The sequence below is a fragment of the Geotrypetes seraphini genome, chromosome 4, assembly GCF_902459505.1.
Source record: "Geotrypetes seraphini chromosome 4, aGeoSer1.1, whole genome shotgun sequence".
In the NCBI taxonomy this organism is placed as follows: Eukaryota; Metazoa; Chordata; class Amphibia; order Gymnophiona; family Dermophiidae; genus Geotrypetes; species Geotrypetes seraphini.
The window spans coordinates 222,329,246-222,353,035 of NC_047087.1; the positions used below are offsets into that span (position 1 = coordinate 222,329,246).

General features: G+C 43.9%; 1 protein-coding gene across 11 annotated transcripts in view; it reads right to left on the reverse strand.

Moving 5' to 3' along the window:
- Nucleotides 1–23,790, reverse strand: part of ZMIZ1 (zinc finger MIZ-type containing 1) — a 1,043,290-nt gene that overhangs the window by 216,000 nt on the left and 803,500 nt on the right. The window contains exon 1 of one of the 11 annotated variants that reach the window (XM_033942172.1): nucleotides 19,566–19,688. The exons of the other annotated variants lie outside the window; for them this stretch is intronic. The gene's annotated coding sequence lies outside the window, so the exon portion shown is untranslated. Of the gene's footprint in view, nucleotides 1–19,565; nucleotides 19,689–23,790 lie in introns of those variants that run through there. 11 annotated transcript variants of the gene reach the window in all.

A 23,790-nucleotide genomic window follows, 5' to 3' on the forward strand; every position in this document is an offset into this window, starting at 1 on the left:
ACCGGTCTGTAGTTTCCCGGATCTCCCCTTGAACCTTTCTTGAAGATCGGCGTAACATTCGCCACCTTCCAGTCTTCAGAAATCCTTACCGATTTGATCAACAGATTGGCTATTAGTTGAAGCAGTTCAGCTACAGCCCCTTGATTACCCTCAGATGGATGCCATTCGGTCCCGGGGATTTATCATTTTTAAGCCTATCAATCTGCCTGCATACCTCTTCTAGACTGTCCGTCAACCCTGTCAGTTTCCTGCCTTTGTTTCCTGCATATAGCCTGTCGGCTTCTGGTATGTTGTGTATATCCTCTTCGGTAAATACAGACGCAAAAAATGTGTTCAGTTTGTTGGTGATGGCTTTGTCCTCTTTTAGCAATCCCTTTATTCCATGGTCATCCAATGGCCCCACCGCTTCCTTCGCAGGTCGTTTCTCCTTAATATAGCAAAAGAACAGCTTGAAGTTTTTTGCCTCCTTGGCTGTTTTTTCCTCGTAGTCTCTTTTGGCCCTTCTTACCGCCTTATGGCACCTGCTTTGATGTTGTTTGTGCTTTTTCCAGTTTTCATCCATTTTTTATTTTTTCCATTCCTTAAACGAAGTCTTCTTGTCTCTGATCACTTCCTTCACTGCTACAGTGAGCCACACCGGTTTCTTGTTCTTTTTCCTCTTGGATCCCTTGTTGATACGCGGTATATATAGATTTTGTGCCTCAGTGACTGTGTCCTTAAAAAGGGACCAAGCTTGCTCTAGTGTTTTTACAGTGCTTATCCTCTTCTTAATCTTCTTCCCCACCATGAGTCTCATCCCTTCGTAATTCCTTTTTCGGAAGTTCAGTGCCGTAGTCGTCGTTCTGGATCGATGTTTCACCCCCGTGTCCAGGTTGAAGCTGATCATATTGTGATCACTGCTTCCCAGCATCCCTTCTACTTCTACACCTTACGCAGGTCTTTGTAGTCCATTTAGAATTAAGTCCAGAATTGCATTTCCTCTCATATTTTCCTTGACAAGTTGTTCCAGGAAGCAATCGCCTACAGCATCCAGGAACTTGGTCTCCCTACCATAGCCGGAGGTGCCTAGGTTCCAGTCTATCCCTGGATAACTGAAGTCACCCACGATAACTGTGTTGCCTCCCTTGCAGTTGTGTTTAATCTTGTCCGTCATTTCTCCATCAATTTTTTCGGACTGCCCTGGGGGTCGGTAATAGATGCCGATCGTCATTTCCGTTCCATTTGTTCCCAGAATTTTGACCCATAGAGACTCCAACTTATTTTTCACTTCTGGCGTGTTCTCTCCAGTAGACTCAATTCCCTCTTTGACGTATATGGCAATACCCCCACCTTTCTGACCCACTCTGCCTCTGCAGTATAGCTTATATCCTGGTAGCACAGTGTCCCAGACGTTTTCTACATTCCACCATGTTTCCGTGATGCCGATGATGTCAAGGTTATCTTTTTGTGGCATAGCTTCCAATTCCCCCATCTTATTCCTTAGGCTCCTTGCGTTCGCATACATACACTTGAGTTTGCAGCCTGTTACTTTCTTGCATTTCCTTCCCTCTTGTGTCCCTTTCGATCAGGATTTCTGTCTTGCCTATGATCTGGTGAGTCTTCCCCACTATCTTCCTGCACGGTATCCTCTGGGTATACCGGTTCCCGAACCATCGACTCTTGGTCGACTGTCGGCTTTCCCCTTCTTCCTAGTTTAAAAACTTCTCAATTCCTCTTTTGATGTTGCTTGCAAGTAGACTCGTTCTGTCTCCGCTGAGGTGAAGTCCATCCTTCCTGAATAGCTTGCTCTTTCCCCCAGAACGTCATCCAGTTGCGCACGAAGTGGAATCATTCTTCCTCACACCAGTGCCTCATCTATGCGTTGACTGCTTGCAGCTCCATCTGCCTCTTCTTATCGGCCTTGGGTACCGGCAGGATCTCATAGACCACTACCCTTGGCGTTCTAGTCTTCAGCTTCCTTCCTAGCATCTGGAACTGGTCCTTCAGTACTTCCCTGCTGTAGTTCCTGTTGCTCACGTTGTTTGTCCCCACATGGATCACACCGCCGTATTTTCTTCTTCCACGCTGTTGATGATCCTGTTGATGTGACTCGCTATATCTTCTATCTCGGCTCCTGGTAGGCACGTCACTAGCTGATCCTGTCTTCCTCCCACTATGTGGCTCTCAACTTGTATGATGATGGAGTCCCCTACGAAGATCACTGTCTTCTCTTGTCTCTCCAGCCGCAGGTACGTGTCCCTGGTGTATGACCATCTCTCCAGCCATAGGTCCGTGTCCTCTATGCACTTCCATCTTCCCTCATCCTGGCATTGGCTTGAACTGGACTTGTCTTTCTGTGGGTTCCCTCTGCTGTTTTCAGGTGTCGCTGCTGTGTCACCCATTTCTTCCTTGTGGTTGTTCTCCAGGTGGTACTTACTCACTGTGGGTGTATCTTGGTAATTCCACTATTGCTGATGATTTTCCACGGCCTCCCTGTATGCCTCCTCGATGAACTTCTTTAACTCCTGGACCTCTTCCTCAATGGTTTCCCCTGTCTTGAAGTTTTCTGCCTCTCTGTCCTCCTCCTCCACTGCTCAAAGTGCTTCTAGTTCCAGTATTCTGCCTTCCAGGAGTCTAACTTGTTTCTTCAGGCCCTCCAGTTCCTCGCATCAAGTTCATACATAAAAACACCTAATATGTGTCAAGCTAGAATAAAAACTTGTACTGTAACTATGACAAATTGTGACTTGTTCTGAGCTCTTTGGGAAGGACAAAATAGAAAACAAAATAAATAAATAAATAAAATCATTGAACAGCACAAACCCTCCCCCCCAAAAAAAGAAAAAGACAATACTGGTTAGAGAGCTAATTAAGGGCTCAAACTTATAGACCAGTACTGTTGGGGCACAGAGTGAGGTCAGAGGCATGTTTCTATGGACAAGTTCATAGGATCTCTAAGGGTTTGAAAGGGATAGTAAATGATATGAATGGACACACTAGATAGGCGTTATGGCAGTTGTCTCCAGTGCACGGCCTCTGAAATCCACCATTGCAACCCTCAAAACTTGATAAAGTAAATGGAAACAATCTCTTAAGTGTGTTACTCAGATGTCTCATTTATGAGATTTCTACTGTTGACAATCCAAAATAGTTTTTAAACTATGTCCTTAAAGTGTTGTAGAATTAATATTAGTATTAATTTTTTTAATTTAATGTCCAGTCTGAATATGAGTCAAGGCAGTTCACAAAATTAGAAGTATGTGTAAGCTTGAAATCTTTGATGGTCCTCAGAGCTTTGTATTCCCACTGCAACCCTTTACATGAAAAAGGTTGGCGACCACTGCTTTGTGGTCTATATCTGCCTTTATTTTCTATGGGATCATAATCAAAACTTTAAAACATCCAAAAACCAGCCTAAGTCGGCACTTGGACGTCCTAATAGGAGGGACATCCAAGTGCCGATAATAAAAAACAACTTTCTGGACGTGAAGAGATCACAGGGGCGTGTTTGGAGGTGTGTTATGGGTGGGAATTGGGGCGGCTTCAACATGGATGTACCCCAGCCATAATCAAAGCTTTCCTAGAGAGAACTTATACGTCGGCAGTTAGACTTGCTTGAATTGCATCTAAAGTTGAACTCTGAAAAAACCAAAATCTTCCTAGCAAGTCCCAACCATAAAATAACAAACACTTCCCTCAGACTGAATGGGCTAGATTACCCCATCCTACCCACCATAAAAATCCTTGGAGTCATCCTGGACCGCACTCTAACCTTCGATGACCATACCAGTGCCCAGGTGAAAAAATGTTTCTGTACCCTCTGGAAACTGCGCACCATCAAACGTTACTTCGACCACCAAGCCTTTCATCTACTCGTTCAATCTCTGGTATTAAGCATATTAGACTACTGCAACATTATTTACCTGGGATCCTATAAAAATACCATCAAACGTCTTAGAACAGTCCAAAATGCTGCCGTCCGCCTCATCTATGATCTTAAAAAATACGACCATGTTAGCCCCTACTACACCAAACTCCATTGGCTTCCAGTAGAGGCAAGGATCATCTTTAAGTTCGTCTGCCTCTGTTTCAAAACTCTAACAGGATCTTCCCCAATCTACTTGTCTGAGCACCTTGAAATAGCAGGCCCCTCTCGCACACGAAACGCCCACCTATTCACCTTTCCCTCCCTAAAAGGCTGCCTCTACAAGAGATTCATTGATAGAACCCTAGCATTCCAAGCGGGCAAATGGAACAATTGCCTTACTGCCCTCATTTCCAACTCCCCGCCCTACCACCTGTTCAGGAAGTCACTAAAAACCTACCTCTTCGACAAATTCCGCTAACGCTGCCTTCCCCCCTTCCCTGCACCCTCCTGACCTCGATATGCCTCCATGCCCTCCGACTACGCCCCCCTCCCAAGCCACTATGGCCTCTCTTACTCAATCTCTGTTTTATCTAATTGCCCTGCCTTATCATTGCCTCTCATTTAACATCACCGTAAATGTATCACCGCTATAACATGTAACATCGCTGTATACGCACAGCCTCCTCTTTAGTATATGCCTTTTTACTACTGCTATTCATGTAACATCTCTGTAAATGTAACAACATTATAATATGTATCATCGCTGTAAATGTACAGTCTCTTCTATTGTTAACCGCATTGAACTTCCATGGTATTGCGGTATACAAGAATAAAGTTATTATTATTATTGTTATTATTATTAAATTCCACAAAGGTGCCTAAACTGACAAGACCACTACTGGAGGATTTAAGGCATGACCCTCCCCCCCTTACACCCCTCAGTGGTCAAAACCCCCTCCCACCACCCAAAGAGCAGAAAACCCCCCAAAAAGTTTCCCATCAGTTCTGATGCTCAGAATTCTATTAGAGTCTGAGCTGTTACTACCATGGCTAAAAACCACACTACAGTTTTATAAAAGGGGGAGGGGTTAGTTTGGGATTACATATTCCATACTAGGCGAAGGTGTTTTCTTTGTTCTGTGTGTTTGAAAGACAGAGATTGACTGTGCAGAATTGATCTGTACTAGTCTGGCTTGTTTAGTTTTACAATGGGTGTTTTGATGTTGTACTGCTCACTGCAGTATGTAACATGCTGCCTTTTCCTGGGTACACTCTTGTGTGACGTGTGGATTGTTACTAAAAATCATGTTTTTCATACAGATGGGGGTGGGTGTCATAAAATGATGGGCCCTGGGTGTCACATAGGCTAGGTACGCCACTGACGCTATCTGCTTTTACCCCAATCTCTGGCAATGCATTCCAGAGCTTATCTATTCTCTGAGTGAAAAAATATTTCCTCCTATTGGTTTTAAAGTATTTCCCTGTAACTTCGAGTGATCCCTAGTCTTTGTAATTTTTGACAGAGTGAAAAATCAATTTACTTGTACCCGTTCTGCTCCACTCAGGATTTTGTGGATTTCAATCATATCTTCCCTCAGCAATCTCTTTTTCAAGCAGAAGAGCCCTAACCGTTTTAGTCTTTCCTCATACGAGAGGTGCTCCATCCCATTTATCATCTTGGTTACTCTTTTTTGAACCTTTTCTAGTGCCACTATATCTTTCTTGAGATAAGGAGACCAGAATTGAACACAATATTCCAGTTGAGGTCGCACCAAGGAGCAATACAGGGGCATTATAACATTCTTAGCCTTGTTAACCATCCTTTTTTTAATAATTCCCAGCATCTTGTTTGCTTTTCTGACTGCTGCCATACATTGGGCGGAAGGTTTCATCGTATTGTCTACAATGACACCCAGATCCTTTTCTTGGGCGCTAACCCCCAAGGTGGACCCTAGCATTTGGTAACTGTGATTTGGGCTATTCTTTCCAATGTGAATCACTTTGCATTTGTCCACATTAAATTTCATCTGCAACTTGGACGCCTAGTCTTCCAATTTCCTAAGGTCTGCCTGCAATTTTTCGCAATCTGCATGCATTTTAAGAACTTTGAACAGTTTAGTGTCATCTGCAAATTTAATCACCTCACTTGTTGTTCCAATTTCAAGACCATTTATAAATAAGTTAAAAAGCTCCACTTCTAGTACAGATCTCTGCTGCACTCCACTGTTTACTCTCCTCCATTGAGAAAAATGACCATTTAACCTACCCTCTGTTTTCTATTCGATAACCAATTCCTAATCCACAACTGAACTTTGCCACCTATCCCATGACTCTTTAATTTTCTAAGGAGCCTCTCATGAGGAACTTTGTCAAAAGTTTTCTGAAAATCTAGATAAACTACATCAACTGGCTCACCTTTATCCACATGTTTATTCACACCTCAAAGAAGTCAAGCAAATTGGTAAGGCAAGATCTCCCTCGACTGAACCCATGCTGACTTTGTCTCATTAAATCATGTCTATCTACGTGTTCTACAATTTTATTTTTTATAATTGTTTCCACCATTTTGCCCAGCACTGAAGTCAGGCTTACCAGTCAGTAATTTTCCGGATCTCCCCTGGAACCCTTTTTAAAAAATCGGCGTAACATTGGCTACCCTCTAGTCTTCAGGTACTACAGACCACTAACAGCAGGTCAGTAATTTCATGTTGGAGTCAGTCCAAAGGGCTGCTACAAAATTGGTTAGTGGCCTTTGTCATAAATCTGGGGGATAGACTTAGAGAAGTTAATATGTATACTCTTGAAGAAAGATGGGTGAGAGGAGATATGAAAGGGATGTTTAAATATCTCTGTAGCATTAATGTATAGGAGGAGAGCCTTTTTGAAATGAAGGAAAACTCTGGAAGGAGAGGGTATAGGATGAAGTTAAGAGGTGATAGGCTCAAGAGTAATGTAAGAAATTACTTTTTTACAGAAAGGGTGGTAGTTGCAGGGAATAGTCTTTGTAAGGGATCTGACTCAGGGACTTCTTGGCAAAACTACATTATTTGCCGATGACACTAAACTGTGCAATGTTGTGGGCAGGGCAAAGGAACCTGACAGCGCAACCAGGCCCAACACTATGGAGCAGGACCTACTTCTGCTGGAAAAATGGTCCAGTATTTGGCAACTAAACTTTAAATGCCAAAAAATGTAAAGTAATACATCTTGGAAACAGTAATCCATGCAGAACATACACCTTGAACGGTGAAAACTTAACAAGAACTACTACAGAAAGGGACTTGGGAGTACTCATCCGGGACGATATGAAAGCTGCAAATCAAGTGGAGGAAGCCTCAGCAAAAGCTAGACAAATGCTGGGTTGCATCAGAAGGAGCTTCATCAGCCGAAAGCCTGAAGTCATACTACCATTGTACAGATTCATGGTGAGACCTCACCTGGAGTACTGTGTCCAGTTCTGGAGGCCACATTATCAAAAGGATGTGAAGAGAATGGAGTCGATCCAGAGAATGGCCACTTAGAGGGTCTCAGGACTTAAAGATCTCCCTTATGAGGAACGTCTGGCCAGACTGCGCTTATATTCTCTCGAAGAGCGCAGAGAAAGGGGGGACATGATAGAAACATCAAAAATATATCACGGGCCGCATTGAAGTGGAGGAAGAAATCTTTTTTCTCAAGGGTCCCACTGCAACAAGAGGGCATCCGCTAAAACTTAAAGGGGGAAAGTGTTTTTTGGGGGAATGCTTGGGGAGTATGGGGGGGGGGGAATCTAGGTGTTGGGATTATAGGGCAACAGAGGACGTGTCCAGATCCCGCTGTTAAGAGTAGCCCGAGACCCTCGTGTCGATGGGCGTAGGATAACACGGGGCTGGCAGGCCTGCGTGTTGCCCATCGACTGGGGCGGTCGGAGGGGCGGCGAGTGAGGGGGGGGGCGGTATGATTGGCTGTGTAGGGCAGGACAATTTAAAGTGATTGGCGGTAGTAGGAGCGCGCGGTGGGGGGGGGTGAAGTTATAAAAGGGGAGAGTGTGGAGGACCCAACCGTCGTGGGTCCTCCTGAGCCGGTTTTCCCTCCCACCCACCCCATGTTTTTCCGGTAGTAGGGAGTGCTCGGGGGCGGATCTCCCGAACTACTGGGTCATTGGGGCTCATCCGGTGATGAGCGGTGGGCCGGCGGGGTGCCGTGCCTGGTGGGTCAGGTGACCCGGATAATGGGGCATGAGGGACATGCCACCCCTCTGACCCTTGCTGGGGTGGCAGGGTCGAGGGCATTGAAGTTTATGGGTAGCTCGGGAGGAGCTAGGGGAGTTTATGTTAACTAATGTTATCATTGAAATTATATTACGTTACTTGTTATGATTAATAAATTGAGCTGCGGTTAATTACCAACAATTGTAGTCAGAGTGTTTTTTGGGGGAATGCTTGGGGAGTATGGGGGGGGGAATCTAGGTGTTGGGGTTATAGGGCAACAGAGGACGTGTCCAGATCCCGCTGTTATCAAAGGGTTCATGTGTATTTACCTTAACAGACCATACAGGATTTGTAAAGCTTGACGAAACATCTGTTTGTATAAAAATGGATGTGTTTTTTTTATTTTTTTTTAACTGCCCTCAATTATGGTGGTGCTCCTAACTATATATGTAATTACGTGTCACTTGTATCATTATGAACCTCCCTTCTAATTTCCAAATTACATTACTTGCATCATTCATCAGTAGCACAATTTCTAAGGATAGTTCAGATATAGTTCGATTTTTTTTCTCTCTTCTCTTTTCTGTCTTGTTTCAACATTTTTGAGCCAAATTAAGGTAAGAAAACACTAGCATAACTTTCTGTTTTATGCAGAAATTTGCAGGGCAATCCTTATTACTTTGAACGGAAATACTTTTAAGTACATCCTGAAAAGCTGCTGAATCTCACCATGGGTTTTTGTGGGAAAATGCTTGAGTATCTGATAGGAAAAACCGCTTAGATAACCTTGATAGGCAGTATATAAAATCCTAATAAAACTTGAAACTTGTGTACCTATGCTGGTCTTTTCCCCATGGTCTTTAAAACCCATCTTGCCCCCATCTATGTTCCCTCTAAGCTGAGTATGTGAGCAATTGCTCATACATTCGCTTAGAAACAATTTTAATTAAGCGATTAATCAAATATAAATAAAACTTAAAATATAAATAAACTTGAGTGTCGCTCACAGATTTTACATGGATGCTCACAAAAATACTTGCAAATCTGGAAAATTGTTGGGTTTTTAGAACTTGTTGCTCACATTAAAAAAACGTTTTTAGAACTTGTCATTCACATGAGAAACAATTTGCATGCAACTGGCCACTCCTTAGAGGGAGTATTGGCCCCCATCTAATATTTATATTTGACTTCTCGTCTATAGGATAAGTTGTATTATAGAAAAGCTTTAGCATCATATATCTATGTTATTTGAATGTTCTGATTTGTGCTTATTAAATACTTCATAAGCATTATGTCTTCCTTTTAGTTCAAGTGTATTACATCTTTCTTATTTGAATTTCAGAGCTGTTAATATATTTTTTTAAATGTTTAATGGTAGTCCTATTGTTAAGTTTCAGTTTACTGATTTTGACATTACCTCATTCATTGCATTTATGTTTATATTTGGTCTTTCTTACTACAGTAATGCTGTTAAAATGGTAAGTTTTATGTTGAATTATACTTGCTGTACACCGCCTTGGGTGACTCTCTTCCTAAAGGTGGTTAATAAATCCCAATATATAAATAAACATGCAATATCATGCCTTTAGGTAAGTCACTGAACAACATCAGATAAACAAAAATTTAGGTCGTATTGCTCAGGCAATACGCCTCTACAACAATTAGTGGAATTTCTAGAAGTACTACTGGCAGAGGAGGAAGATGAGCAGAGAGGAAACATCTGAAGAGAAAACAGATATCTCTCCCGGCTACTTATTCCTTATACACCCTGTAAGACGCTTAGATTCACTGACCAAAACCAGCTCGTCATCCCATCCTATCTTGAAATGGTCCATGAACATATCCACAAATTATCTTTTTCCGTATACAGTCCTACTCTTTGGAACAAACTCCCAACTACTCTATGGGCTCCTTTGACTAAGCTGCGTTAGGGCATTAACGCCCAGAACAGCGCGCGCAACAATGTCGCGCACTCTAGATGCCAATGCCAGCATTGAGCTGGCATTAGTTCTAGCCGCGTAGCTCGGGGTTAGCACGCGCTAATCTGCTGCGTGCGCTAAAAACTCTAGCGCACCTTAGTAAAAGGGGCCCTATGTCATCGCACCTCTCTTGAGAAATTTAAGATTGACAAACATTTTTCCTATCTAAGGGATCATACTTTCTGAGCTAAATACAGTATAATTAACTAACATGCACTTAGCATACCTATTGTATTTCCTCCTCCCCCACTTTATTTTTAAACGCTGTAGCTCTTCCCTCCTTTCCCCATGATCACGTCTATGTCCTTTTCTCTCCACTTTTCACTCTATTTTAAATTGTAAGCCGCCTAGAAGGCAGAAAATTTTAATAAAACTTGACAGTAATCCTATTATATTAATCTTCGATGCACATACAAAAACTTTCCTTCACTAGAGATCTCCCAGCTGGATAGTTGGGGTGGGAAGTTATCAATATAGGCTATCATTAGTAACCAAGTCCCAATGCATATAATGGGACCTCTGCTAAAACAGTATGTCTTAGCAATAGCATATGGCAGTGTTTTTCAACCGCTGTTCCGCGGCACTCTAGTGTGCCGCGAGATGTTGCCTGGTGTGCCGTACGGTCAGGGCCGCCATCAGGGCAGTACCACCAGTCTAGGGAGAGGGGCGGTCCGCCCCACGTGGACAGGAGAGAGCTGGACGGGGGACCCGCGGAGTTCAATACATCTCGAGCCGCGAGGCTCGTCTTCTGTTCCTGCCTCTAACATATAGCCGATCGCAAGCGTTCCCCGATGTCAGCGCTGACGTCGGAGGGAGGGCTTAAGCAAAGCCTGCCCTCCGACGTCAGCGCTGACGTCGGAGAATACTTCCGTTCGGCTATTTGTGCGCGGCAGGGCAGGCAGGAAGCAGAAGACAAGCCTCGCGGCTTGAGCTTCGTTTTGCTGAGAAAGTTGCAAAGATGGGCTGGGAGGCAAACACGGAACACAAAAGGGGGGAGGGAGTGCGTTTTGGACACAAGGCATGAACTTGGGAGAGAGGAAGGGAGGGAAAGAGATGCTGAGGTGGGGGAGGGAATGCGTTTTTGGACACAGAAGAAATGGACTTGGGAGAGAGGAAGGGAGGGAAAGAGATGCTGAGGTGGGGGAGGGAATGGGTTTTTGGACACAGAAGGCATGGACTTGGGAGAGAGGAAGGGAGGGAAAGAGATGCTGAGGTGGGGGATGGAATGGGTTTTTGGACACAAAGCATGAACTTGGGAGAGAGGAAAGGAGGGAAAGAGATGCTGAGGTGGGGGAGGGAATGCGTTTTTGGACACAGAAGAAATGGACTTGGGAGAGAGGAAGGGAGGGAAAGAGATGCTGAGGTGGGGGAGGGAATGAGTTTTTGGACACAGAAGGCATGGACTTGGGAGAGAGGAAGGGAGGGAAAGAGATGCTGAGGTGGGGGAGGGAATGAGTGTTTGGACACAGAAGGCATGGACTTTGGAGAGAGGAAGGGAGGGAAAGAGATGGTTGTGTACACGGGGAATAGAAGAAAGGAGAATTTTTGGTCATAGGGAGGGAGTGAGGTACAGATAGTGGCATACCAGGGTGGGGGGGGGAGGCGGTCTGCCCCATCCCGGGTTTACGTCCCAAGGGGGTGCACAGCTGGCCACCCTCCAGTGTTGTCCCTAGGCCGGCAAACTGCGGCTCTTTAGCCACTTGAGTGCCACCGCCGCCAACGGTGTTGTTGGCGGTGGCAGCATTATAAAATACTTTCTTTGTGTTTATTTGATTCCTATTCAAGAGAATTAACTTATATATAGTCAATATAGGCACAGAGTTAAATTTTTTAACATTTTCTAATGGTGGTGTGCCTCGTGATTTTTTTCATGAAACAAGTGTGCCTTTGCCCAAAAAAGGTTGAAAAACACTGGCATATGGTGATAACTGTACCCCTTCAACTGCAGTTTTTCTGGGCCTTCGATGAAGGCCCATTTATGGAAAACATTTATCCTGAATAAACACTATTAAATATTTGCAACTACATAAACACTGAATCTTACAAAAAAAATTAAAAAATACATCCAATGAACCTTGCAAATGCAAGTTCTGTGCTCTGGCAAAAGCAAATTTAAATAATTACATAAACACATTAACTTATCCAAGCTTGCAGTTCATCTCAAAATAAAGCGCCAAGACTAAAAATGCACCAGTAAGAAAGAGGAATATAAAAAAAAACCCAAAACAGCTCAACAAATTTCTTCATCTAAGTTAAACCCAATCTTGGTCTCTGTGTTTTTTTTTTAAAATAAATACCAATTGAAGATACTGAGTTTCTTTAATACTATTTACATTTCCTGCCCATTCCTCATTCCTAGTCCTAACCAACCTGCAAATACATACAGTATCTATGTCTCCGAGTGAAATAACATGGTAACCACGCTACTTGATACTGTCAAGCTCATCTAAAAAATATTTACTGTTTGGATTTTGTCTGTATAACTTAACAAAGTGCACATTCAATTTCTAGAAAGTCATTCATTTAAAGCATACATTAATTAAAATAGTACTACTGCTGGAATTCTGCATTAAAAAATTGAAAATTCTGCACCATTTATTTGTAGCATTTTGCATAGGAATTGCCCCATCATAAGCCCTGAAATCCTTTCCTGCCTTTTACTTCCTCAGTTCCCAGCTTCCTCAGTTCCCTCGCTCACTCCAACTGCAGTTCTGTCTCCCTCTAAATCCCAACGTTACCCATAGTTCTCTCTGCCTTTAAAATCTTCTCATGCATGCAGTACCCCAACCTCTTATTCTTTCTCCTCACCTCCCCAGCTATCATTATATCTTCCTCCCCTTTCCATCCCTGGGATCACGGTTCACAAAAACAGTCGGGTCTAAGCTGTCACAAGAGAAGAAAGTGACCCGCTGGGCAGCAGTTCACGTCCTCATCTTCTTGTCGCTGAAAGGGGAGAGCAAACAGCTTCTTGCCGCTGAAAGGGGAGAGTGACTAGGCACCGCTGCTGCCTATGCTGAATTCTGCACAACGTGCAAATTCTGTGCATCCTGTGGGGGGTGAGGAATTCTGCACAAATTCTGTACATGCAGAATTCTGCAAGGAATAATATAAGCCAGGGGTTCTCAACCCACTCCTCAGGACACACCTAGCCAGTCAAGTTTTCAGGATATTCACAATGAAAATGCATGCGATAGATTTGCATACAATGGAGGCAGCAGATGCAAATTCATTTCATTTTGGTGTCTTGAAAGCCTGATTGGCTAGGTTTGTCTCAAGGACTGGATTGAAAACCTCTGATATAGGCAAATAACATGCATCAACAACAGAGTTAGTAGTGTTAGTGCATGCTGTTAATAAATGAAGTATTTTATATCACATTCATTTTTTATTTAATCATGAATTAATAATGCGTGCGTCTGTTGGGCACATTGAATGGACCATTCAGGTCTTTTATCTGCCATCATTTATTATGTTACTATGATGCCTTACAGTGGAAACCCCTGTGCATTTTTTTTTTTTTAATTCTTTATTGATTTTATTAAACATATCAAAAGTGCAACACAAATACATTCAAGAGTTTAAAAAACAGCACTTACATACCTTAATTTTCATTCCATTAGACGCACTTCCCCCCCCCAAAAAAAGTGGGTGGAAATTAGAGTGCGTCTTATGGAGCAAATCCCCAAAGTGCATCCCCCCGTTACCTTATTTTAATGTGGCAGCCTTCCCTTACTGGACGCAGCGCCCTCCCTCCCTGAGAGTGGCGCACAAGGCTGGCTGGCTGCCTGATTCCTGCCGCTTCCTCCGAGAACTTCTGGCTGACTCCTCTTCCGTTCTCTCTTGTAGCGGTGCACCAGGTTGCCTGCCTGGTCCCTCGCTGCTTCCTCTGAGAACTGAAGGCTGCCCTGGTGCGCCGCTATGCGAGAGAATGGAAGAGGAAGCAGCACGGGACAAGGCAGCCAGCCTGGCGTGCTGCTCTCAGCGAGGCGCCATGTGCAGAATTTTTAAAAAAAGGTACGCGTGGGGGGTGGCAGGAAGGAGGAAGAGGGCCAGGGCCTGCCTGGGAGCTGAAGAGGAAGAGGCCAGGGCCTGCCTGTCGCCTGCCTGGGGGGGTAGGGAGGGAGGAGGGAGAATCTGGGGCTTTCCTGCTGCCTGCCTGGGGGGTTGCCTGCCTGCCTGGGTGGGGGAGGCCTGCTTACCTACCTTCCCTGTCCCATCCCTACCTGCCTGCTTGCCCTGTCCCTACCTGCCTGCCAGTCACTAGGCCTGTCTACCACTATACCACCAGAGGGGGGACAGGGTACAGAGCCAGGAAGGGGGGGGGAACAGGGTGCAGAGCTTGGCAAGGAGTGTGGGGTTGGGTGCAGAGCCTGGCAGGGAAAATTTGGTTCAGAATGTTTTTTTTCTTGTTTTCCTCCTCTAAATCTAGGGTGCGTCCTATGGTCAGGTGCATCTAATGGAGCGAAAAATACGGGACTTGCAAATTACTGAAATCTCATTACCCATCCCCCCTCCCTTCCTGGATGTATGGAACTAAAATCAAATCTGGCAAGTAATACTATCCCTATGTATTTTTTTTTTCCTTTTAAAAATAGATAACTACAGTACTTATTAACTAGGGTCATTTTCCCACCTTATCAAAGTCTGTATATTCATTGTGGAGATGCTGAAGTCAGGGTTGAGAAGCACTGTTTTAAGAGAATCTAACTTCTTTCCAAACTGTAGCTGTAACCAGTTACTTATGTTAAACATTGTGATGCCCCCTACTCCACCCCAAGTTCCTTCATGAATTTTTTTTTTTAATTTGGTATGGAAAAAATAGGGCAAATGAGAAAATCAAACAGGGCAAGGATGGCGAGAGGTACTGCAAGGGGGCATGGAGCAGGAAAGAAGTTCTGAAAATCAGGAGGGCGGCAAGGAGCGAAAAGAGGTGGTGTATTGGGGGGATGGCAAGGAAAGAGACTTCCTAAAAAATTTGAAGTGCCTCCAATAATAATCCACCCTAGACTTCAGAAAACCCAGTGTTTCTAAAAATAGCCCAGATGAATACAGTATTTTATAAAGGCAAGAGAGATACCTGTGTCCTTACGAATTAGGCTCTGAGATACAGCTCTAATAGTACACAAATGCAGACACAGATTAACACCTGCTCTATAAGAGGTGTAAACTCAGTGTTCTTCACGGCAAGGCCCAGAGGCCAATTGTAGCTCACGATGACTCCCCAATTCTCTCCTCTCAATGATACATCATTCCCCCTACCTTGTTCAAGTTTTCCTAATGGCAGGGTCTCTTGCTGGCTCTGTTTTCCTTCATGACTATGACTCTTTGTGAGTTTCAGTTGTGCAGCATACAAACTCCTATACTATTCTTGCAAAACTGGGTGGAAAAAGTTTGGACACCATGTAGAGATCAAGCTCACCAAGAGCCGCATGATGCTGAAAGAAAACAAAAGAACTGTTCCTGAGGCAGTGCCTGTGGCAAGACTAAGACAAAGGTCAGGGGTCATCAACAAACCGGGGAGGGGAGGGGGAAACCCAACTTGGAGGAGCTGGAGCAGGATGAAAGCAACTGACTGGAAGGAGAAGCTGGTGGGAGTTGAGACTAATTAGGATACAGTTGGGGAAAGTGTGTTGAAAGACTAGTGTTAGACTAAATCTGGGTTGGTAATGACAAGGTGGGCTGAGGGAGAAAGAGAATCAAACTTACATTTAATCTTGTATATATTGTTCCTAGTGTATCTGAGTAGTTGGACTGACTATGTCATCAAAACAGGACCCCACCTCTCTTCTTATCAGTCAGGGCTTATTCAGCAAAGGTCCTGGCTCTCACCTTGAACTGTTTTGGCCAATTTTGGCCCCACTTCAAAACCAGAGAAGATCACTGCTCTAAAGGAAAATTCTATAACTATGTGCCTATATATGTGTTCAAAGGGTGTCTGATTATTTCATAGACTTCTAATATATATATACCCTCTTTAACTAAGCTGCAGTAGAGGTTTCTACCACGGCCCGGAGCACTAAGTGCTCTGACACTGCTCCGAAGCTCACAGAATTCCTATGAGCTTCGGAGCATTTAGTGCTCTGGGCCGCAGCAGAAACCTCTACTGTGGCTTAATAAAAGAGAGTCATAACCAGGTATATGCGCATATGTTATTAGGTATGAGCACTTACACCAGTCAGAGCTCTGTACACCTGTATTATGGAGTTATGTGGGTAACTTAAGTTACACATGTAACTTTGCAGACACTCCCCCATCTATGCCGCCATGTGTATTCCAACTTATAAACTACATACTCAGACATGTATACAGTGTGCTTAGGCTGCAAATTGGTATACAGATGCGTATGCATATATATGCAAGTATTCTAAAGATTTATGTACATAGGCCCGGATTCTATAAAACACGCCTAAAGTTAGGCACCTAGATCGGTGCGTCTAGCCAATCTAGACCCCTAAACTATGTAAAAAGCTTAATCAGCACTGACAATGAGTGATAATCGCATAATTGGCAAAAAATTAAAATTAATTGGTGTCAGGCACCTGATTCGGTAGGTGTCTAGTCCAAGGCACCTACCAGAAAGTGAGCATGGTTAGGGGCATATCTTGGGAGTATTTTGCGTTTAGGCACCAGTATGTAGGCCACGAAAACCCTGACATACATAGGGGGTGCCCAAGATTTTGACACCTACCGGCGCCTAAGTCTAATTTAGGCGCCGTTAAGCCTGATTCTATAAACGATGCCTAACTCAAGATAGGCAGGCGCTATGTCCAGCATCCCTGGCTCTGTTTATAAAATCAGGGCCATAGTGCCTAAGTGTAAGCTCTCATATTACAGAATAACCCTATAAGGGTGAAATTCTATAAATGGCACTCAAAAGTGGGTACTAGAAAATAGCAGACATATGCCCTTTATAGAATAGCAATTAGCACTAATTTCCATGCCCAACTATAAACGCCAGTCTTATACCTGCTGGCAACCAAGCTGGGCATAGAAACCCAATTTTCTATAATACTGTGTGGAACTTTTTGGAACATCCATGACCTGCTCACGCCCACTTTAGAGTTGCACACTATGAAATTTAGGCACCCAACAGTACAGAAGAGTGCACAGCCAGATGTGTGCACAACTCCTAATTGGTGCAAATTAATGTCAATAAGTGGTTGTTAGCATCCAATTATTGAGGGTTAATAGCTCATTAGCCAATTAAGTGGCACGAGTGTCTCAGAAGCATGCCCAAATCTGGGTGCCATATATCAAATTTGGGGGGGTGTAATTGTATGGTTTATAAAATATGAGGATATATCACAACTCCATCTCTCTTTCACCCAAACTACGCCTATGGAAACGTCTGTTGGTGAGCACTTTCTGTGCAAGGATGTTTTATATGCATTCACACATTTTACAAAAGTCCTCTTCCACGTGTAATTTTAGATGTGGAGAAAGCGCATCTCTGCTTTTCAAAAGAGCAACTGACTTCTGGCACTGCTGACTTAGCATGCAGTATTTCAAATGTGTTCATGATTGACACTGATCTCATACAAGCTGTCATCTTGCATGACTGCAGCTCCTGCAAATTCACAGCCACAAATGAAATACTTGAATTTAAAATGACAGGGGCGCGTACCCCTTGCCTATCTATCAACTTTTTCTGCGGCCTACGTATTTAAATTGGCATACCTTGGTACTCTCTAGTAATTCTGAGGCATCCTATAGTTCCAAACTGTAACTAACCTTGTGAGCTCTCAGAAACTGGAAAGTTTTCTTCCCAGATAATTTAACTACTTTTAAATGACCACTTCTATCAATACTCAAAGCAGTTGCAAAGGACAATATGGTAAACTGTAAGAGCCACAAAAACAAACATCAGTAAGCAAGCAGGTATTTCTTTACCAGAGAAAACCCCTATCACAGAATCTTCAAAATCATAACCCTATAGATTCAATCATTATCTCTGTTTCCTATAGGCAAGTAATTTGGGGTGCTGGAGGAGAAAGAGAGGAGCTAGTTAAGATGACACCTACAAATATAAAGTACAGTATAATCCTAGCACATACTGGAACTGTTTTAGTTAACTTACATTCCTTTACAAAAGGGTTAATAATGGCCTTGTAGAAAGTCGTCCATTAACTTATTTCTCATACATAATAAAAGTCTTCCACTTCTACCATCTGAGCAAACTGATACAATGTAAATATAGATTACAAACTTTTGTTTTCTGTTAAAGGATGATACCATAAATAGCATTTTGTTTCTGTTGTGGTTTTTTTATTTATTTATTTCACCATGCAACACATTGGGATAAGTTAACTAGACATTTGTCTCTTAACTGATAAATATTTGAGTATGCAGTTTATACAAGCAGCCTGAGCTTGCTGGGAGCATGCCCCAAACTCTTAAAATCTATTAAAACAGTCATTTTCTCATCTACAGTATAAAGCACAAACAGTTTTGCCTCAGTTAACTTCTTTGCAGTTTTCAAGACCTGAAGGGAAAAGGCACATAAAGTAACTAAACAAACCAGCTGGCATCACAAGCACATGCATTTTGTCCTAATGAGACCATTTCATAGTAAGGACTGCTTCTACTTCAAGGTGCTGTATGTTGACAATTGAAAAATATTTTTATTTGAAGACGCCTGACACCTCACTATAAAAGCATCAATAAAATTATCAAGTCCTGGACTTCATCTTCCTCCCAGAGGGCAGCATAAGGAACAGCCACTGTATGCAAATGTGCCCCAGTTCCCTGCTAAAGTCACCCTTTCATCTCCTTCTTCTGCCTACGGCGTCTGACAGCATGCAGCACACTGCTTTACCCACAATGCACTATCTTCTCTTACACACACACACACACACACACACACACACATATCACGGTCTCACACAGATGGAAGAGACCATGCACACTGACACACACTCATATTGCCACCTCTTAAAGAAACTAACTTACCCACAAGTTATCTTTCATTCAAACTAGTCCTTTTGCTCCCCCTCCTCCCTCTCTTCTGCTGTAGGAAAGGCCACATATGTCTGAAAACACTTCTAGGCAGAAACCATCTAGAGCAGAACAAAGACAGCCAGGGCAGCCTTAATCTCAGCACAAGGCAGCCAAGAGCTATTTTCAAGCAGGCTCTCTCTCTCTCTCTCTCTCTCAGGGCACCCTGCCTCCCTCTCTCTCTCTCTCTCTCTTTGCCTGTCCAGCCACTGCACAACACACATCAATTATTCATTGCTTGTCTCCCGGTTACCAGGCAAAAACCAATCACAGATGGAGTCTTGCTAATGGGCTCATGCCGTACTTGCCAAGAGGCTATTTGCGCTCCAGCTACAATCCTCCAGAGACAATAAAGAGAGAATCAGGTTAAGCTTCAGAACTTCACACGTACACGGGCAGACATAAGCCAGGAATCTATGCAGCCTCAACAAAGCTCTCTGCTCAGGAAGGAGTCTATCATCTCTTTAAGTCTAGATAAGGAAGCTGCTTAAATATTTTGATAAGGTTTAAAATAATAATAATTTTTTTAAAAAAATGACTCTGAAAATCTCTCACCTCAGCTGCGTGCTACTGTTATTGACGGCTTTCTTTTCCGTCTCTAGTGATCCGTCCCTTGCTCTCCCAATACACCACCTCTTTCCCTCTTCCCTTTCATACACACACATTACACGAGCAGCCCCATCTACTTTGCCAGAAGGGAGGGAGGGAGCGAGAGGAAAAGCAGGCAGCTCACATTTCAAACTTGCAAGGAGGGGTGCTGGAGAGTGCAGGAGACAAAAGCTTCTCGCCTGGCTCTCAGCCAAGCGACCGACGCAAACCCCCTCGATCAATTAATTGGAAACAACACTTGTTCGAGTGTATGTAACAAATCATTAGGGGCATTAGTACCGAAATTGTCTTCGGATTTGCAAAGCCTTTTCCACTTCTTTCCCCTACTTCCCCTGTTTAGAATGCTGTTGACTAAATCCATCAAACTAGTCATGCTAATTAGCGTCCAGAGAAGGCTCTGTTTTGAGGTGAGGAGAAGGCTCGGGCGCTAGTGGGCAGGAGGGAAGGATACACCCGTCGATCAGCCAGAGTGGTGAAATGTGCACAAAAAAAAAAAAGAGAGACCGCTGTAGGAAACCCTATAAGCTGGCAAATCAGAGGTAGAAGGATATGTATAGGGGGAACACATCACAAAGGCACAAGCCCAAATTGAAAAAAAGAAAAAGGTGGATTTTTTTAAACCAAATTCAGGGCTCCCACGGCTAGGGCCGATGTCAAGACATGCTGAGGCCCAATCCCTTCACCTCTCCTGGTTTCACAGCCCACTAAATGCCCTCCCATCCAACATCTCACCCTTTCCTCTTTCCCTCGCTCTAATCCTCCCTCACCACCCCCAGATCCACCAAATACCCTCCCACCGAGCATCCCTCTCTTCATCTTTAAAATCAGCAGCTCTAGGGGGGCCCCTGTGGGCAGGGATGCCATTTCCTTCTCTCCGCCTGATCCCGAAGCCTCCCTCACCTGTATAAATGCAAGGAGGTTGCTGGAGTGGTAGTGATTCTCTAGCTCTGCCCATGGCCTCCTCTGCAGTTCCTGGTAACTAGGGTTACCAGACATGCCCTCTTTTTAGAGGACTGTCCAGGGGTCCCGGATGGACTTTCCAAAACCCAGCAGTTTGTCACATCTGGATGGCATCTGAGCATGCACAGATGATGTCATACACATGCTCCAGGCCCTCCAGACACGCCAGAGCAGGGGTGCCCAATGCGTCGATCGCGATCGGCCAGTAGCTCAGGAAGGCAACGTGAGTCGATCGCGGAGCCCATCCCGGGCTCCGTGATAGACTCGTGTTGCCGTCCTGATCTACGGGCCGATCAGCCTTCCTCTCCAGTGTTCTCCCTAGGGCCTTTTAGCTGGGCGGTCCGCCCAGCTGTCATCTGCCGCTGCTGAACATTAAAACCCCCTCAAAAAAACCGGCTTGGAGATTTCAGCCCGTAGCGAACTTATGCTCCGGGCTCTAACGTGTGCGTGCCGGCTTCTCTTCTCTTCCCTCCGAAACCGGAAGTTATGTCCGGGGGTGGGGGAAGGGAAGCCGGCACGCACATGTTGAGAGCCCTGAAGCAAGCGTTCGCTACGGGCTAATGCGGGAGACAGGTTAGTGAAGCATTTGTTCTTCTTCCTGCCAGGTCCTGCCTACTTTCTGTTTCCGCGAAAGCAGGACCCAGCAGCATTTCCCCCAATAGGTTGATCACAATCTTGGACTGATCAGCCTTCCTCTTCCCGACGGCAGAATTGACGTCGGGGAGAGGAATGCTGGTTGGCCGAAGCAGGGAGAGCTTGGGGCCTGTTATTGGTGGCGTTTGGGTCCTGGTCCCCGATGGCAATGGCAGTGGCTTGGGGGAGGGCAGGGAGAAAGAAAGAAAAAGGGCAGGCAGGGAGACAGAAGGAAAGAAGAGAAACAGAAAAAAAAAGAAAGGGAGGCAGAGAGAAAGAAAAGGCAGGGAAGAGGAAGGAAAAGTTGGGGGGAGGAATGAGGTCTGGAGGAGAGGAAGCATACAGGCTAAAAGAAGGGAAGAAAGATTGTATGCACAGTCAGAAGAAAGTGCAACCAGAGACTCATGAAATCACCAGACAAGGTAGGAAAAATGATTTTATTTTAAATTTAGTGATCAAAATGTGTCTGAATTTATATCTTCTGTCTATATTTTACACTAAGGTCCCCTTTTACTAAACCGCAATAGAGGTTTTTAGCACAATGAAGCCTATGAGTATTGAGAGCAGCGCTGGGCATTCAGCGCAGCTCCCTGCGCTAAAAACTGCTATCGTGGTTTAGTAAAAAGGGAGGGGGGTATATTTGTCTATTTTTGTATGGTTGTTACTAAGGTGATAGTGCATAGAGTCATCTGCTTTGACCTCTTTGAAAAACCTTGGAATAGGAATGATAATTAACATTTTCTATGCGTACAGTGTGCTTTGTGTTTTTTTTAAATTTTATTGTTGGTAGATCATTTTGACTTGGTCATTTAAAAAGTAGCTCGCAAGCCCAAAAAGTGTAGCTTGTAGGGGAAGAAGAAAGGAGGTTTGTGGGGGCGGGGCTGTAGGCTGGACTGGGAGGGGCTGGAGGCTGAAATGGGAGGGCCTGGGGTAGAACCAAAGGTGGTACAGGGTGTCTGGATTTTTGCGGCTGAAAATGGTCACCCTAGCCCAAGCGGGAGCAGGAAGTTGCATCAGAAGGTGGAAGACCACGGTAAAGGAACAGCGCCAAGGAGGGCACGGGCAGATCTAGAGAATCGTTGCCGTACTAGCGATCTCCTTGCATTTTTCAGGTGAGGGGAGCTTCAGAGCCGGGTAAAGTGAAGGGAAGGGCACCCCAGCCCATAGGGGCCCTTTAGAGCTGTGGAGCCTGTTCCCCCACTTTCCAATGCCAGCCCTGGCCACAGCCCTTATTACTGTGATTCCTGTTATGAAAAGCATTTATCCATAGGCTGATAACTTTATGCAATAGGGACTTTATTGAGTCCAGTGTTATTTTATTATCAAATGTGATAAAACACAGAAATACAACTAATACAGTACGCATGAAAAAATCTAATCAAACTTTCAAAAGATTTATAGTACTGGTTCAAATTGTGTAACCACTTTGTCAATGGTCCACATCACACCGTTTGGAAAAAAAATCCATTAAAATTGTGTTCTTACATTATTTTCATCACAGACTAAAGCAAAATCAATTTCTCCATCAGCAGGTACAAGAACCACAATCCCTCTAATTCTATAAAATGATGCACCCAGTTACATGCCCAATTGCACATGTAGGTATGGACTATTACCACTTACACGTGTAACTTAATTACTTAATTGGCCCTTGATTGAAGCTGAATTGGCCTCAGTTGGCACTCATTTGCAGTTACGAATGCAAGTTATGACCCTTTCTATAATGTGCATAAGTGAATTGTCCAGTTCATAATGCACAGAGGGCATTCACATGGGCGTTCTGGCTATTCTAGCATGCACTTTATAGAATACTATGCCATGCTTGCAAGGTGTCATATTTAGGCATGCACATTAACTCCTGCCACAGACATGGCAAGAGTGAATATTGGTATGCAAATGCCAACTCATGCATTTATTCCATAAAAAAATATCCAAAAAAGGAAAAAAAAACCCTACGTAGACAATCGGTGAAACCGAAGTAGGGGTGGAGCAATGAAGTTCCAGCCCAAATGTGTGTAGGCACTGTTTTATTCAAAAGACACCAATTGCAGTTGTAGAATTTGCTCTTAGGTCATGAAATGTAGACACCTAATTTTAGCCATCCTTTCTTGAATTAACCCCATATGGTTAGACTCATACTGTTTCAGAATACAGCAGTTAGAATGATCTATGGTCTTAAAAAGTATGATCATGTAACTCCATTTTGTGTGTTGCATTGGCTGCCAATGGAAGCTCGTGTTTTGTTTAAGTTGGGTTGCTTTTGTTATGTATGGTACCATGGTTAACAGATTCTCTCTAGCATCATATAAATATAGTAGAAAATCTCATGCCCTGTTTACCTGTCCGTCAGTACAGGGCTGTAAAAGCAAGAAATTTCTCGACCATACTTTAGCATTCCAAGCGGCTTCACATGATAGAGAATTTCGATTGTTATTGCTTGGAGCCTGTTCATATAAACATTTCAGAACTCAACTGAAAACTCATCTCTTCTCAAAATACTTGGTCAAATAATTTTTCTTTTTTCATCCTTATATTGTCCTTAGTTTATAATCTTTTGTAAACCGCGTAGAACTTATGG